Source organism: Elaeis guineensis, chromosome 13, assembly GCF_000442705.2.
Source record: "Elaeis guineensis isolate ETL-2024a chromosome 13, EG11, whole genome shotgun sequence".
Lineage (NCBI taxonomy): Eukaryota > Viridiplantae > Streptophyta > Magnoliopsida > Arecales > Arecaceae > Elaeis > Elaeis guineensis.
Window position 1 is genome coordinate 16,779,754 of NC_026005.2, and position 16,629 is coordinate 16,796,382.

General features: G+C 38.4%; 1 non-coding gene across 1 annotated transcript; it reads left to right on the forward strand.

The window, feature by feature from the left end:
• The first annotated feature begins 11,935 nt into the window (after positions 1-11,935).
• On the forward strand, positions 11,936-12,042 carry LOC140853524 (small nucleolar RNA R71). Its single transcript, XR_012136594.1, has one exon. It is a non-coding gene; the product is annotated as a small nucleolar RNA R71 (small nucleolar RNA).
• Positions 12,043-16,629: the final 4,587 nt, after the last annotated feature.

A 16,629-nucleotide genomic window follows, 5' to 3' on the forward strand; every position in this document is an offset into this window, starting at 1 on the left:
GCCGGGCATGTCGCTTCTTTGAGCCGATTTATTTTCAAGTTCATAGAACGGTGTCTTCCCTTCTTCAAAATCCTCAAGCAAATAAAGGACTTCACCTAGACGGAGGAGTGTCAAAAATCCTTCGATGAGTTGAAGCAATACCTTAGCTCTCTTTCACTTCTAACAAAGCCCAGCACAAGCGACGAATTGCTCATGTACATGGTGACGGCTTCTGAAGCCATCAACTTGGTATTGATCTACGAAGAAGATAAATTGCAGAGGTCCATCTACTACATAAGTCGGATGCTATGTGATGTCAAGACAAGATATTCTCTGATTGAAAAGATCATCTTCGCAATCATAATGACTATTCGGCAATTACGGACCTATTTTCAAGCCCATTTGGTGAAAGTTTTGACTAACCTCCCCTTGAGGACTTTACTTCATAAGCCAAATACCTCAGAGAAAATGGCAAAGTGGGTGGTTGAACTCATCGAGTTCGACCTTTGTTTTTCCCCAAGATCTTCTATGAAGGCCCAGATTTTCGCTGACTTTATCATCGAGTGTACCCCAACCGATAATGATCAAGTCGAAGATAACTCTCTGGAGGATACTTAAGAACTTGCATGGATTCTACATGTGGATGGAGCTTCAAACGCTCAAGGATGCAGCATGAGCCTGATTTTGACCAATATTGACGGGATGGTGACCGAGTATGCTCTTCGATTCAACTTCAAAGCTTTAAACAACTAAGTGGAGTACGAAGTCCTAATAGTCGGGCTGAAGATCGCTAAAGATCTCGATGTGAAGCATCTATAGATATTCACCGATTTGTAATGCATTGTCGGACAGTTTCGAGGAGAATATGCAGCCCGAGACCCTATCCTCTCTAGATATCTACAAAAGCTTAAGTCTCTGTAGTCATATTTTGGCTATTTTGAGATTTCTCACATCTCTCGCTTCAAGAATGCTCGAGCCGACTCTCTGTCTCATCTCGCTACCTCCAATTGCAGTGAGCTTGAAACAATTTTCATCGAGCATCTCGAGAGCCTGAGCATTGACTCAAAGGAAGAAGTTCACCAGGCCCAAGTCAGACATGAGCCTAGTTAGATTGACCCATTCATCAACTTCTTGATGAATGAAACCTTGCCAGTTGATCCTGCTAAGGCACATTGATTAAAGAGATTGGCAACTCGATATGGATCATTGATGATCAACTCTATAGAAGGTCAGCATCTCTTGCCCTACTTAAGTATCTCCAACCTTTCGAGGCCGACTACACTCTTTGGAAGGTGCATGAAGGTATTTGCGGCAATCACTTGGGGGGCAAGTTGCTATCCTATAACATTCTCTGATAAAGATACTACTGGCCGACTATACAGAAGGATGCCTGTGGTTTGATATAGAAATGTGACTATTGTCAAATGTTCACCAGCATCCAGAGGCTTCCCTCAGTCACCTTACAACCATTTCGGTATCCTAGCCATTCGACCAATGGGGTGTCGACATACTTGATCCATTCCTGCCTGCTAGTGGACAAAGGAGATTTCTCGTAGTGGCCATCGACTACTTCATTAAATGAATCGAAGCTGAACCACTAGCATAGATAATAGAGTAGAAGACTATCGATTTTCTATGGAGATCCATCATCTGTCGATTTGATCTACCCTGAGTTATCATTACTGACAACGACTGATAGTTCAACGATACCAAGTTCGAAGAGTTCTGTACGAGGTATCACATCATCCACAAGCTTACTTCAGTTGGACATCCGCAATCTAATGGTGAAGATGAGGTAACCAACAAGATGATTCTCCAAGGCCTGAAGACTAGAATCACTCAAGCTAAAAGAATGTTAACCGACAAGCTACACAGTATCCTATGGTCTTATCGAATAACTCCTCAGATCTCGATCGGAGAGACTCCATTCAAGTTGGCGTTCGGGACTGAAGCCATAATTTCAGTTGAAATCGGCTTATCTTCAACTTGAATGGAACACTACGACGAATCAACCAATTTAGACAAGAGACAAGCAGACTTAAATTTGCTCAAGGAAATTTGAGAACGAGCTTGACTGAGAATGGGCTCCTATCGATAAAGGATAGCTCGGTATTACAATTTTTGAGTTAAACAAAAAATTTTCTAAATCAGATATATAGTCCTCAGAAGAGCAGAAATCTTCAAGCCCACTGAGCAAGAAAAGCTGTCTCCAAATTGAAAAGGTTCCTACAGAAACTCAGCGGTCCTGCGATCGTGGGCCTATAAAATTGAGAACTTGGATGGTACCGAGATCCCTCGAACCTGAAATGCAGATAACCTATGGATGTATTATCAATAAGAATGCCTTCATTAATAAGAAGGTCTTCCTTTCTATAAATTCTATCTCTTATAGTTCAAGTTCTTGGAGATCTATAGTGCAACCACTCCCTCATCAGCTTGTACCTGATGAAGCGTTAATCGGCTCATACCTGACTAATGAAGCTAGGAGTGAGCTCATTTCTGACAACGGGTGGGTTCCTCGATCGTAAGCGCGCTTGCCGAAAGCTGCAGCGTTAGGTTGAACACGAGACTTAGGCAAAATCTTTGTGTTGATTGACTGATGTCCGATTAGTGGAGCCGCGAGTTTCGACATCCGATGGCATACCTGTCCGAGTGCCAACGAGCCTGACAGGGTTTGTAAACTGCAGAGCCATAACACCTGACAAAATAAGTATGGTTTTTAACAAATAACCGAATATTGGAGCCACATGGTTTGACAACTGTCACTATACTCGCAACAGTCCAAGGACCGCGAGCATGTAAGCCACAGTTTGTCATACGATCCAACGAAAGCAAATTATGGTAGGTCAGCTCACTACCGACTATAAGGGATCCATTGATCCAAATTGAAGATAATAATTTTTCTCTAAGTTCCTACTCAATGAAATGATCTATGACATAAAAAAGGGATGAGAGAAACGTTCTCTTATGCATGGAAGAAAAGAGAAAAAAGAGTTTTTCTCTAGATCCCTAGCTTAGAGATCCCCATCCTCTTATTCTTCTTCTTCTTTAAGAGTATTTTGAGAGAAAAGAAGAGTTCTCCTCGATCGTCAAGATACGATCTCTACAAAAAAACTAGTTCTTCGATGAGATTAAAGGCTTTTGATCAGATCAAAGCTTCATATGGATATTTATAGAGATCGGACGCTTGTGCGGCTTCAAGAAATCTATTGTAGATATCTGAGATTATCAAATCATGGATGAAGATCGGCCCGTGCAAAGATTTAGATTTGATGATGGAAAAGCAAAACAGATATGCGATCTAATCATATATTTATTTCAGATTAAAAATTAGATCATGTTATTTCTGCATATGAATTAGATCCTTAGGTGCTTACATATGATGTATGCATGTTTCTGATTAAAAGTGTTTTAATCAATTTTTTCACTGCATTTTGATTTTGAAAAAAATTGATATCCACATGCATGAGCATCTTAGAAATTCCAACACATGGAAGTCCCTACACAAAAGGAACTATTGATGGAGCAGGCTCTTTTTGACGTTGGACTTAATTTGGCACCTGTCATAGGTATAGCATAGTGTAGCTCTTTCCTTTTTTCTTTTTCGTTGGATTTCAAATTTGTGACTAAGTCATTATTGTATTTTATTCGTAGCTATGGGACGACCATCGACAGATGAAATCTGACGGTTTGCCATTAAGAAGAGGCTGACTGCTGGTGCGGGTTCCTCTCAAGCTCCGAAGAAGAGTCGGACCGACAGTCAGTCAGTGGTGGCAGGCCAAACCGGCACCACGTCGGTAGTCACTCCGTTGTCCCATGCTCAACCAGTTATTGCACTATTAGCTCCGACTGTGCTTCCACCCGTCGAAGCACCTTCGCCTATCGGGGAGACAAGCAGGCAAGATGATGTCATCGTGATCATCAACTCGGAGCCAGCCAACGAGGGGCCAACTATCTCTTAGGCACTGCCTATGCCCATTCTAGAGCCAGGCAGTGTGGGGCTGATGATGTCTCGGGCAACTCCCATGCCTGAATGGATGGGTGCTCCAGTCAAATCGCCATCTACCTAGGATTGAGGGAAGGCTCCTGTAGTTTTTGATAGTTGTGAGGCTTCGAAAGACTGAATGGGGCACTGCAACATTTGGGTTCATGCTGGTGAGTCAGCATTGGCGAACTTGAAATTGGCAAAGCAGTTTTTGGAGGCCGTACTTCTCCTAACTGATGGGAAAAATAGAAAGAGTCAGACCATGGCCGACATGTTTTCATCTTACTACCCAACGATACTCAGTGTAACTAGATATTCCATCTTCTGTTTGTCTTTTTTACACTTGCTTTTTCTAACTGTTCTTCTTTTTTTTTTTCAGCTGATGCATGACATGTCAGCACTAAAGAAAGGGTATCTGATGTGCAAATCTTAAAATTTGTTTATAAAACCACAAGCGCACAGTGTGCAGAGTAGCACGACCAGCGAGTACGGATCGATCCCACAGAGACTTGGTTTAAAAATAATTTTCAAATCTATGCTCAAGCGAGCTTTAAAGAAAATCGAAAATCAAAAGTTGTTTGCTAAAGACAATAAGACTAAGGATCTAGGATTTTTGAATCCACTAGATCTAGATTAGGAAATTCTACCTAGAATTTTTCTTATTGATCCTAACGACTACTCCTCTTGTCTTTCCCAAGCATAGATTATGAAGGGACTAAGGCCCAACGATAACCCATCAAGATTCTTTACAGGGGAGTAGTAACTAGGATCCCTTAGGATTTTCTCCTCCTATGCACTGAATCAAGCATGAACTATGAAGGGACTCTGACCCAACTGTAGTTCATCAAAAATTCTTGGCAAAAGAGGAAGAAAAAGAAATCCTAAGAAAAAGAAAGAACCCTATGTAAAACCCCTACTCATGATCTAGCTTCATCGCAAATCCTAGAAGGGATGCTTAGCTAGACATAATCTAAATCTACTTGCAAAATTTAAATGCAGAAAAATAAACTACCCTAATTTCATAAATTAAACTATCCTAACTGCATAAATTTAAACTGCATAATTTAAACTAACCTAATTGCAAGAAATTAAATTGCATAAATTAAACTATCCTAATTGCAAGAAAAATAAATTGCATAATGTAAAGAGATAAAATTACATAAAAATAAGATTTTATATAAAAAAAATTTATTACAAAAATCTCAAAGCTCGAGGCTTGAGAAGAAAGCTAAAAATCCCACTATCTAGGGTTACAAGCTTGATCGGAAGGAAAGAATCATTAAAACAAGGGCCTTTGGGGGCTTTTTATAGGCATTTGGGAGTTATAAGGTTTTCAAAACTTTAGATATGGGACTAAAAGGTTTTAGAGGACTGTTAGGGGGGTTTAGAGGCTCAAATCTCGCTCAAAAAGTACTTAAATCCATCAAAAAACTCTAGAAATTATTTCAGCCGTCCGATCTTCATCTAAAGGACCCAATTCATCTAATAAATCAAGCCGGGAGCGATTCTGGGCCGTCGGATCATGATCTGGGTGAAGCGCTGCCGTTGGATCGCGCTGCAGAGATGGGATCAGGTCGGATGCATCGCGGACCGTCCGATCAAGGTGCTAAAAGATTTCGTCCGTTGGATCGCGCTGCAGAAGGATCCCGTGTTGTCCTAGTGTTCATTCATTCTTGCAATTGCCTTGATTACGGTTGGATCTTAACCGACTGTGATGGTGGCCGTTCGATGGCGCAAAAATGTGGAGCGTTGGATCTTGATCGGACCATCGAGTGATGTGAAGTTACTAGGTTGCCCTTCGGACCTTCTTCTCTCTCCTCATGAGCCCTGGACCGCGCGCGTGGACCGGGCTCGCGATGCGTTGCGGTGAGCCGAGACTCGCTGATTGGCTGGTTTATGGTGCGCCGATGGGTCCATGGTCCATGTGCCTGTTGCTGTGGACCAGGCGGCTAACCAGATCAACAAATCAGTTGATTTTTGATCAATTTTGACCTGATTTGACTCGGGTTTGACCCAATTGAGTCTTCTTTCTTCATTCTTCAATTCCTGGGTCAATTTAACTCTGTTTTGCATAAAATTTATGCCGTTGGAATCCTCTTTCCTTGTTCTTTCTATTGATGACCTCTTCTTCTATAAAATATAATAACAAGTATCAATTTCCTAATAAAGTTAGATAATTTAGATATTAATTGATACTTTTTATGTCAATTTGTGACATAAATCACACCCCCCAACTTAATCATTGCTAGTCCCTTAGCAATGTACCAAAATAAGATTATATTCCAAAAAGATCCTTCCTTTGCAAATTAATTTAAGATCGAAATTCAAGAAGTTTTCTAGTATTATTAAGTAATGAGCTTCGAATTAGAATCGGTAGTCAGTCTACTTAGGAGCTTTCTTAGAGTACACTTAAAGTTTTATAGCACTTGTGTGAGTGATAACTAACTTAGTATTTCAGTATTAACTTATACAGGCCAATTGTATCATTTTTCATAACTTAGTTCGATTAATTTTCTATACACCCCAGATTAAACAAAGAACTAAGGTAGCTTTCACACTGTTTTTTTTTTTTTTTTTTGCTGAGCATCCTGGCCTTCCCACCATCGTTTGACACGAATCTCAACACTTGACTTAGGTGAAGAGACCTGGTTACTAGGCTTAGGGCAATCCATATTTACTTTGTGTTTTGTATTTTATTTCAGGCAGGTAGCTCTTTCCTTAAATTCAAATTTTTTCAATTGGGGTGTAGAGAAAATTATCTAATTTAAATAATACTCAAATCTTTAATTGGCCTTACAATTAATACCTACTTTACCTTGTTAGTGTGCATGTGCAATTGAAAGTGCTAATAGTCTTTAAATGACCTAGGCCACCAAGAGTCTAACCAGCTAATCTTCTCCGTGACTCACTACATTTATTAGCAAATACTTTCTAACTTACTCTTATTTCTTTTCTAGATTAATTTATTTTAATTTTTTTTTAATATATTAAATGCAAGAAATAACTCATAGTAGAAGAAAAAGGAAATGATAACACCTGATTTTGTTCAAGCTCTCCTCTTAACTTGACCGACATTATCCCCAATGGAGTTTATCTAATTTATTTGTCCTAAGCAAACTGAAAACAAAGAAAGTATTAGAAATTAAATAAGCTGGGTTGCCTCCCAGAAGCGCTAAGTTTTATGTCTTCAGCCAGACCAAACCTCGAAGCAATTTAATCAGAATAAGTTGGTTAATAAAGAACCATGGCATCTTCAACAGTCTCGACAGGTAATTTCAAGAATGGTTTTAATCGTTGACCATTAACTTTAAAGATAACACTATTACTTGGGTTTTCTATCTCAACAGCTCCGTGTGAAAAGATTTCCTTTACTAAAAATGGTCCTGTCCATCTAGACCTAAGCTTTCCTGAAAACAGATGTAATCTAGAGTTATATAAGAGCATATTTTGTCCGATATTGAAAGTTTTTCTCATAATTAATTGATCATGAAATACTTTGGTTCGTTCCTTGTATATCCTTGCATTTTCATAGGCTTCATTTCTAAGTTCTTCTAATTCATTCAACTGAAGCTTCCTATGGTTTTCAGCATCGTTCAAATTTATATTTAGTTGTTTGATGGCCCACATGGCTTTGTGTTCTATCTCAATAGGCAAGTGACATGGTTTACCAAACACAATCCTATAAGGAGACATTCCTAGATTGGTCTTGAAAGCGGTTCGGTATGCCCAAAGTGCATCAATTAATTTCAAAGACCAATCCTTTCTATTGGCACTAACAGTTTTTTCCAGGATCTGTTTGATTTGTCGGTTTGACACTTCAACTTGCCCACTAGTTTGAGGATGATATGGTGTGGCCAATTTGTGGGTGACATTATACTTTTTCATCAATGTTGCAAAAGGTCGGTTACAAAAATGGGTTTCCCGATCCTAATGATTGCCCTAGGAATATCAAAACGGGAGAGAATATTTTCTTTAAGAAACTTAATGACCATTTTACTATCGGGTGTTCTACATGCAATTGCTTCTACCCATTTTGAAACATAATCAACTGCTACTAGAATATATTCATTTCTAAAGGAATTTGAAAATGGTCCCATGAAATCGATCCCCCAAACATCAAAAACTTCAACTACCAAGATTGGGTTGAGTGGCATCATGTGTCGCTTGGTGATTCGACCCATTTTCTGACATTGAGCACAACTTTTACAATATTCATGAGCATCCTTAAACAAATTGGGCCAATAAAAACCACATTGGAGAACCTTAGCAGCAGTTTTCTTAGACGCGAAGTGACCCCCACATGCTTGATCATGACAAAAAGATAAAATATTCATGACTTCGTTATCTGGGATACACCTTCTAATAATTTGATCGGAACATTGTTTAAAAAGATAAGGATCATCCCAAATGAAATACTTCACTTGGGCAAAGAATTTATATTTATCCTGCTTAGTCCAATGAGAAGGTATCTTACCTATGGCTAAATAATTTATAATATCAGCAAACCAAGGTTCAATAGATACAGACATGAGTTGCTCATCTGGAAAAGATTCATTGATGGGTGGTTCACTAGATGGTGCGACTGGAATTCGGGACAAATGATCTGCTACAACGTTCTCAGTGCCTTTCTTGTCCCTAATTTCTAGGTCAAATTCTTGAAGGAGCAAAATCCATCTGATTAAGCATGCCTTGGCATCCTTCTTTGCTAGGAGATGTCTAATGACTGAGTGATCGGTGTAAACAATGGTGTGGGTCCCAACCAAATAAGATCTAAATTTTTCTAAAGCAAAGACAACGGCAAGGAACTCCTTCTCAGTTGTGGTATAGTTAAGCTGTGCATCATTTAAGGTTTTACTCGCATAATATATCACTCTAGGCAGCTTATTTATCCGTTGACCTAAGATTGCGCCCACAGCATGATCGGACGTATCACACATTAATTCAAATGGTTCAGACAAGACAGGAGGATGAATGATTGGAGCTGATACAAGTGCTTTTTTTAAAAATTCAAAAGATTTCAAGCACTCATGAGTAAATTTAAATTTGGTATCCTTTGCCAAAAGATTAGTCAGTGGACGTGCTACTTTGCTAAAGTTGGCAATAAACCTTCTATAGAATCCAGCATGACCTAGAAATGAACGTATTTCTTTCACAGATTTAGGTGGTGGAAGACTTGCAATTAGATCTATTTTGGCTTTGTCCACTTCAATCCCTTTTTTAGAAATGACATGGCCAAGAACTATTCTCTGTTTGATCATAAACTGATATTTTTCCCAGTTGAGAACTAAGTGCTTCTCCTTACATCGTTCTAGAACTAATTGCAGGTGATTTAGACACTTGGAGAAGGTTAGGCCAAAAATAGAAAAGTCATCCATAAAAATTTCTAGAAATCGTTCTATCATATCTGAAAACATGCTGATCATGCATCTCTGGAAGGTTGCTGGGGCATTACATAGTCCAAAGGGCATTCGTCTATAGGCAAAAGTACCAAATGGACAAGTGAATGTAGTCTTTTCTTGATCTTCAGCGGCTATGGGGATCTGGTTATAACTGGAGTATCCATCAAGAAAATAGTAAAACTCTTGTCCGACTAGTCTTTCCAACATTTGATCAATAAATGGCAAAGGAAAGTGATCTTTCCTTATCGCAGCATTCAACTTTCTATAGTCTATACAGAGCCTCCATCCCGTTTGGGTCCTAGTTGGGATAAGTTCGTTTGCATCATTTTGGACCACTGTTACCCCAGATTTCTTGGGTACTACTTGAACTGGGCTTACCCAAGAGCTATCAGAAATAGGATAAATTATTCCATTATCTAGGAGTTTCAGAATCTCCTTTTTAACTACATCCTTCATAGCTGGATTAAGCCTTCTTTGGGCTTCTCTTGTTGGTTTAGCCTCTTCCTCTAAGTATATTCTATGTTGAACTATAGAAGGGCTTATTCCTTTCATATCTGCTATGGTCCAACCTATTGCTTCTTGATTTGCTTTTAGAACTGACACTAACTCCTCCTCTTGCTTGGGATCTAGGTCTGATGTAATAATTACAGGCAAAGTTTTTTTGGGTCCTAGATATGCATACTTGAGATGTTCTGGGAGGGGTTTCAGTTCTAAAATGGGTGCTTCCTCTATCGATGGTTTAGGTGATGATTTCACCATCTCAATGATTGGTTCAGTAGGAAGTGTCGATTCCTGATTAATCTGATTTTCTTTAAGTATTTCATTGACATCCTCAGACTCATGGATTAACCAGGGGTTAGACTCTAGGTCGACTTCATCATCACTAATGTCAATGGATTCATAAATACCATCTTGGACTACATTGACATCAGCATGAGAAGAGGATTCCTATTCTAAGTTAAAAATATTAAGCTCAATGGTCATATTTCCAAAGGATAACTTCATTATACCATTTCGACAATTGATTTCAGCATTGGTCGTAGCTAAGAATGGTCTTCCTAAAATAACAGGTATATGTCCTTTAGGATTCGCAACTGGCTCAGTCTCTAAAACAATAAAATCTACAGGAAAAATAAAATTTTTAACCTTTATCAGAACATCCTCGACCATTTCCTTAGGGATCCTGAGAGATCTATCTGCTAACTGTAATGTGATCTCAGTAGGTTGAAGTTTTTCTAATCCTAGTTGTTCATACACCGAATATGGAAGGATATTCACACTAGCTCCTAGATCTAGCAAGGCCTTTTTTATATTGGTTTCTCTAATAACACAAGAAATTGTTGGAGCTCCAGGATCCTTATATTTAATTGGCACATGGCTAGATAGGTATGAACTGACACTTGCAGCCAAAAATACTTTCTTTGGTACATTAGTGATCCTTTTCCTAGTGCAAAGATCTTTTAAAAATTTGGTATAAGTTGGAACCTGATGGATTATATCTAAAAGAGAAATATTAACTTGGACTTGTTTAAATACCTCTAAAATTTTGTCTAAATGTTCAGATTTATTGGATTTCAGTCTGTTTGGAAAAGGAGCTCTAAGACTTTTAAGTACTGGACTAGGTGAATTTTCAGTTTCTGATGCTTGAGGTTGAAAGGTAGTAGTTTTAGAAGGTGACTCGGCAGATGAGTCCTCTATATCATCAAGTGCAACTACCTTATTGTCTATTTATTTTCCCGATCTTAAGGAATGAATGGCATTTACACCATTAACTTGGTTTCCTTGTTGGGGTCGTGGACCATTTTGGTTCCTAGGATTTGGCTCAGGTTGGCTAGGTAACCTACCATGTTCTCGTTCACTAATGGTCGAAGCCAGCTGACTTACTTGCATTTTCAGACGGGCTATAGCTTGGGTGTTATTATTTATGAGTTGACCTGTGGTTTGCATAAAGCTGGTATGTGTCTTCATCATGGCTTCTAGGCTTTTCTCTAAAGAGGTAATTTTCTTGTCATTATCATGGAAGCCTGGCGGGTTATTCATCACTGGGTTGGACCTTAGATTTTGCTGATTGAAATTTGGATTGCCTACATTAGGATTCTGGGACCATGAGAAATTTGGGTGATTCCTCCAACCTGGGTTATATGTGGGTGCATAAGGATTGTTCAATGGTCCTTGATAGGTGGCATTCACCTGTGCACACTCATTCGAGTAGGAACATTCTTCTAAGACATGGTCTGGTGCATTGCACCCTTTACACATGGGTGCAGATATTTGATTTACATTGGCTGGTCTCTGTAATTCTAAGGCTTCCAATCTACGTGTTAAGGTTGCAATCTTGGCCTCTGATGCTAGGGTTGGTTGAATTTGATGCATTTCTCCTCTTGAAGGTGTAGCTTTATCAGGTTCCCTAGTTGTTTCCCACTGTAAATTTTTCTCGGCTAGGTCTTCTAAGAATTGCCAAGCTTCAGTAGTTTCTTTGTCCATAAATTGGCCTTGGCACATGGACTCTAGCATGGTTCTTGAGTTTGAATCTAACCCCTCATAGATGATCTGGCATAGTCTCCAAGTTTCTATTCCATGGTGTGGGCATTGGATCAAAAGATTCTTGAAACGATCAAAGTACTTTCAAAATGATTCACCAGCTAGTTGGTAAAATTGATTTATTTCATTCCTAATCCTAGCTGTTTTATGATGGAGGAAATACTTTTTCAAAAATGTTCTCACAAAGCCCTCCCAGGTAGTGACAGAATAGTTTGGCAGACTATAAAGCCACTTCTTAGCATTATCCTTAAGGACAAAGTTGATTAATCTAAGTTTGACCTCATCCTCTGTCAATTACAGTTTCATGGTTGCACATACCTCCTCAAATTCTCTAATAAATATATAAGCATCCTCTAATCCTGTGAATTTTGGAAGCATATTTATGATTTGAGGTTTGATTTCAAAATTGTTAGCTGTGGGTTGTGGCAACCTGATACAAGATGGTTGGATGGAGCCAACTGGATAACACAAATCCTTAAGGGTCATGGGTTGGATTGGCTCAGCCATTGGAACAACAGGAATTGACTCAATTCTAACTAGACGACCCGACACTCTTCTCCACACACGAGGTGTATGATTCTCGATGTTTATATAATTTTTTTTTTAAATTTTTATGTATAAGAAAAAGAAAGAAAAGAGAAAAAGTTTTAAAGAAAAGATCCTAAGGAGTCCTAAATCTAAAGAAAAGTAACCAAATTAATTTAAATTTTAATAATTTTTTTTTATTTTTCAAACAAGTGAAACAATAAATTAAACTCAATCTATCCTAGGGTTAACCTAAATCTAAACAGCTCCTAACTGTTCCAAGATAACCCTTCAAGCCTTCCAAGTGGAGATTGATCAACTAGTTAGCCAGATAAGTATAAGAGGTGGGAGGTTCACTCATCGTTGCCTTTCTAGACACCAAACGAGTTGGCCAGGCCAGCAACTGAACCAATTTAACAAACCACCCTCAGGAACTTGCCTAGACACCAACTAATCAAACAACTCAAACTTGGTAGAACTCTTAGGGTTCCTTGTCCTATTGAGCTCGAATTTTTTAAGGTTGACGTCTAATTGATTTTAAGATTAAAGGTCTAGGTAATGCAATATGATGGAGATGGTTTTTGGGCTAAGGAAGGATAATGAAATCTCCACCTTATCTTATTAATGGGTTGATGCCCTTAGATTAATTATGAAAATGCAAATGCAAATAAACAAGATGACCAAGAATGTAAAAGATTTTAATTTAATTTTTTTTTTATTTTGATATTTTACTTCACGATTATGAAATATCTTTTATTTTGTTTTATATTTTGTTTTTGTGATTAAGTAAATTCAAATGATTAGGTCTAAAAGGAAAAGTAATTAACTAAAAATAATAAAAAAAAAATTAGAAGCATACCTGAGTTTTCCAGCAATCACCAACTAAATATAGAAACCTAAAGGAAAAAGAAAGAGAGTTATAAAGCATGAAGAACAAATATTTGAAAATAATTTAAAATGCCAAATCTCCGGCAACGGCGCCAAAAACTTGATGTGCAAATCTTAAAATTTGTTTATAAAACCGCAAGCGCACAGTGTGCAGAGTAGCACGACCAGCGAGTACGGATCGATCCCACAGAGACTTGATTTAAAAATGATTTTCAAATCTATGCTCAAGCGAGCTTTAAAGAAAATCGAAAATCGAAAGTTGTTTGCTAAAGACAATAAGACTAAGGATCTAGGGTTTTTGAATCCACTAGATCTAGATTAGGGAATTCTACCTAGAATTTTTCTTATTGATCCTAACGACTACTCCTCTTATCTTTCCCAAGCATAGATTATGAAGGGACTAAGGCCCAACGATAACCCATCAAGATTCTTTACAGGGGAGTAGTAACTAGGATCCCTTAGGGTTTTCTCCTCCTATGCACCGAATCAAGCATGAACTATGAAGGGACTCTGACCCAACTGTAGTTCATCAAAAATTCTTGGCAAAAGAGGAAGAAAAAGAAATCTTAAGAAAAAGAAAGAACCCTATGTAAAATCCCTACTCATGATCTAGCTTCATCGCAAACCCTAGATGTTGCTCCTAGATTGATTTTGATGATTACAAAGCAGATTGAAGGGATACAAATAATTTTAAATTGAAAAAGTCCTTATACTCTTCAGGGGCAAAATCATAATTTTACTAAAATCCTAATTTGATAGTATCATTTGGTAGAACAAAAGATTTGTGATCCAATGATGAAAATTTTATTGATTTTGGACTTGTATTTTGAAAGTTATGCATGTTTGAAAATCATGAGTCGACCCGTGAGTCAACTCATGGCACAATGAGCTAATTGGCACCCAGATTTTTTGTTGGCACACCCTGTGAGTCGACCCCATGGGGTCGACCCCCAGGCATGAGTCGACCCTCATGAGTCGACCCCTGCAGTTTTAGGCCAAAAGTTGCAGAAACTCATTTTCTGACTGTTGCAACAGAAGTCGACTCATGAGTCGACCCCTGAAGCATGAGTCGACTCATGAGTCGACCCCTGCGACGGAAATCATCCACAACGGCTAGTTTTTTGCCCATTTTAATTGCCTTTTATGCTTCCTAAAAATGCTCTAACGGCTCTTTATCTGCCTAATATGTTTTCTCTTGTTTCTTATTGCTATAAAAGGTTTCAAATGGTGAAAAAAAATTGTAGATCAAACATATATAAAAAGAGGATCGAGATACACAAGAAAAAATTGAGAGGATCCAAAATACACGAAGTGATCAACGAGATACTCGAGAGAAAAAGAAAAGAGGATCCAAAATCAACACGAGAGAGATAGGTGATCCACAATATACAAGAGAGATTGTGAAAGAGAAAAGCAAGAGCATTCAAAGAGAGGATCTTTCACGCCTATTGTTCAACCTTGATCAAGAGATCTTTCAAAGTCTTCAAGAAGTCCTGAATCAAAGATCATCTTCTTCTAAAGTGTTCATTCAAGCGTTCATCCACCTTGAGAAAATCCAAAAGGGGATTCTTCATTTGAGTAAAGTATTTTTATTGTTATATTCACTCATTTAAGGAGCTGTTATTGTATTAATTTGTGCTTTAAGCTATTTTACTCTTTGTGAGTATTTGTTCTTGTTTTTGGAGGATTTCCAAAATAAGGGAAGGTTGATCCGAACCTGAAATCGGAGTGTTTTGGGTTGACTTGTACCCGGAAAATAAGTAGACTAGCTTGTGATAGCTAGTGTCGGAGTTTCTGACATTTGTATTCAGGTTGAATACAAGTATAGTGGATTAGAATTCCCAAGTAGGAGCTTGGGGAGTGGATGTAGGTGCAAGGTTAGCACCGAACCACTATAAATCTTTGTGTTTGTGGTGTGCTTTATTGTTTCGCTTTATTTCTTTATCATATCCTTGCATTCTTGCTTTAGGAAATTAATCTTGATTTAAAATCTTTGTTCTCATTCATCATAAGTAATTGATTAAGCCTAAAATTTTTAGAAACCCAATTCACCCCCCCTCTTGGGTTGCATAGCTGGGCAACAAGTGGTATCAGAGCTCGGTGCTCTAGCCCTTCTTTGATCTAACAATCAAAGAGCCAAAGATCTATGGCAACCCATGTCGGTACTTGTCTAGCCGAGGGGCAATCTACAAACTGACCTCCACTTTTCAATGGGTCTAATTACACCTATTGGAAAGCTCGGATGAAGATATTCATACAAGCACTCGACTATGATATGTGGAGTATCATAGTGAACGATCCTCACACACCCACCAAGATTATAGATGGTGAGGAGTCAACCAAATCCGAGAAAGAATGGGATGAGGTTGATAAGAAATTGGCACAATTAAATGCCAAAGCTATGAATGTTCTTTATTGTGCACTAGATGCAAATGAATTTAATCGCATTTCTACTTGTGCGTCTGCTAAAGAAATATGGGATAGGTTAGAAGTAACCCATGAGGGAACAAATCAAGTAAAAGAGACTAAAATAAACATGCTAGTGCATAAATATGAATTGTTCAAAATAGAGCATGATGAGTCCATAACTGCTATGTTTACTCATTTTACTGATATAATTAATGGTTTGAAGAGTCTTGGCAAATCTTATACTAACAGTGAACTAGTAAGGAAGATTCTCAGGTCATTGCCAAGAACTTGGGAAGCCAAGGTGACTGCCATCCAAGAAGCAAAGGACTTGAACACTCTACCTCTAGAAGAGCTTCTTGGATCCTTGATGACTCATGAACTCAGCATGAAGCAACATCAAGAGGATGAAGTCAAAAAGAAAAGAACCATTGCCCTTAAATCCACAGCTTCGCCTGATTATGAAATGGATGACACTGAAGATGAAGAACAGGATGAAGAAATGGCACTCATCACCCGAAGATTCAAGAAGTTCCTAAGAAAAAGGAAACAGGGGATGAGAAAGAAGTTCACAAAAGGGGAACAAAGCAAAGAGAAAGAGAAAGATCAACCCCTTATATGCTACGAGTGCAAGAAGCTGGGACATTTCAAATTCGAATGTCCACAACTGAAGAAAGATCCAAAAAGGTTCAAAAAGAAAGCAATGATGGCGACTTGGAGTGCGAGTGATGACTCAAGCTCCGACGAGGAAACCTCAACAGAACAAGCCAACCTGTGCCTGATGGCACACGAAAATGAGGTAACTTCTGAATCCACTAGTGAATTTACTTTTGAAGAATTGCATGAAGCATTCTATGATTTGATTGATGAATTAAAGAAACTAGGGATGAAAAATAAAGAACTGAA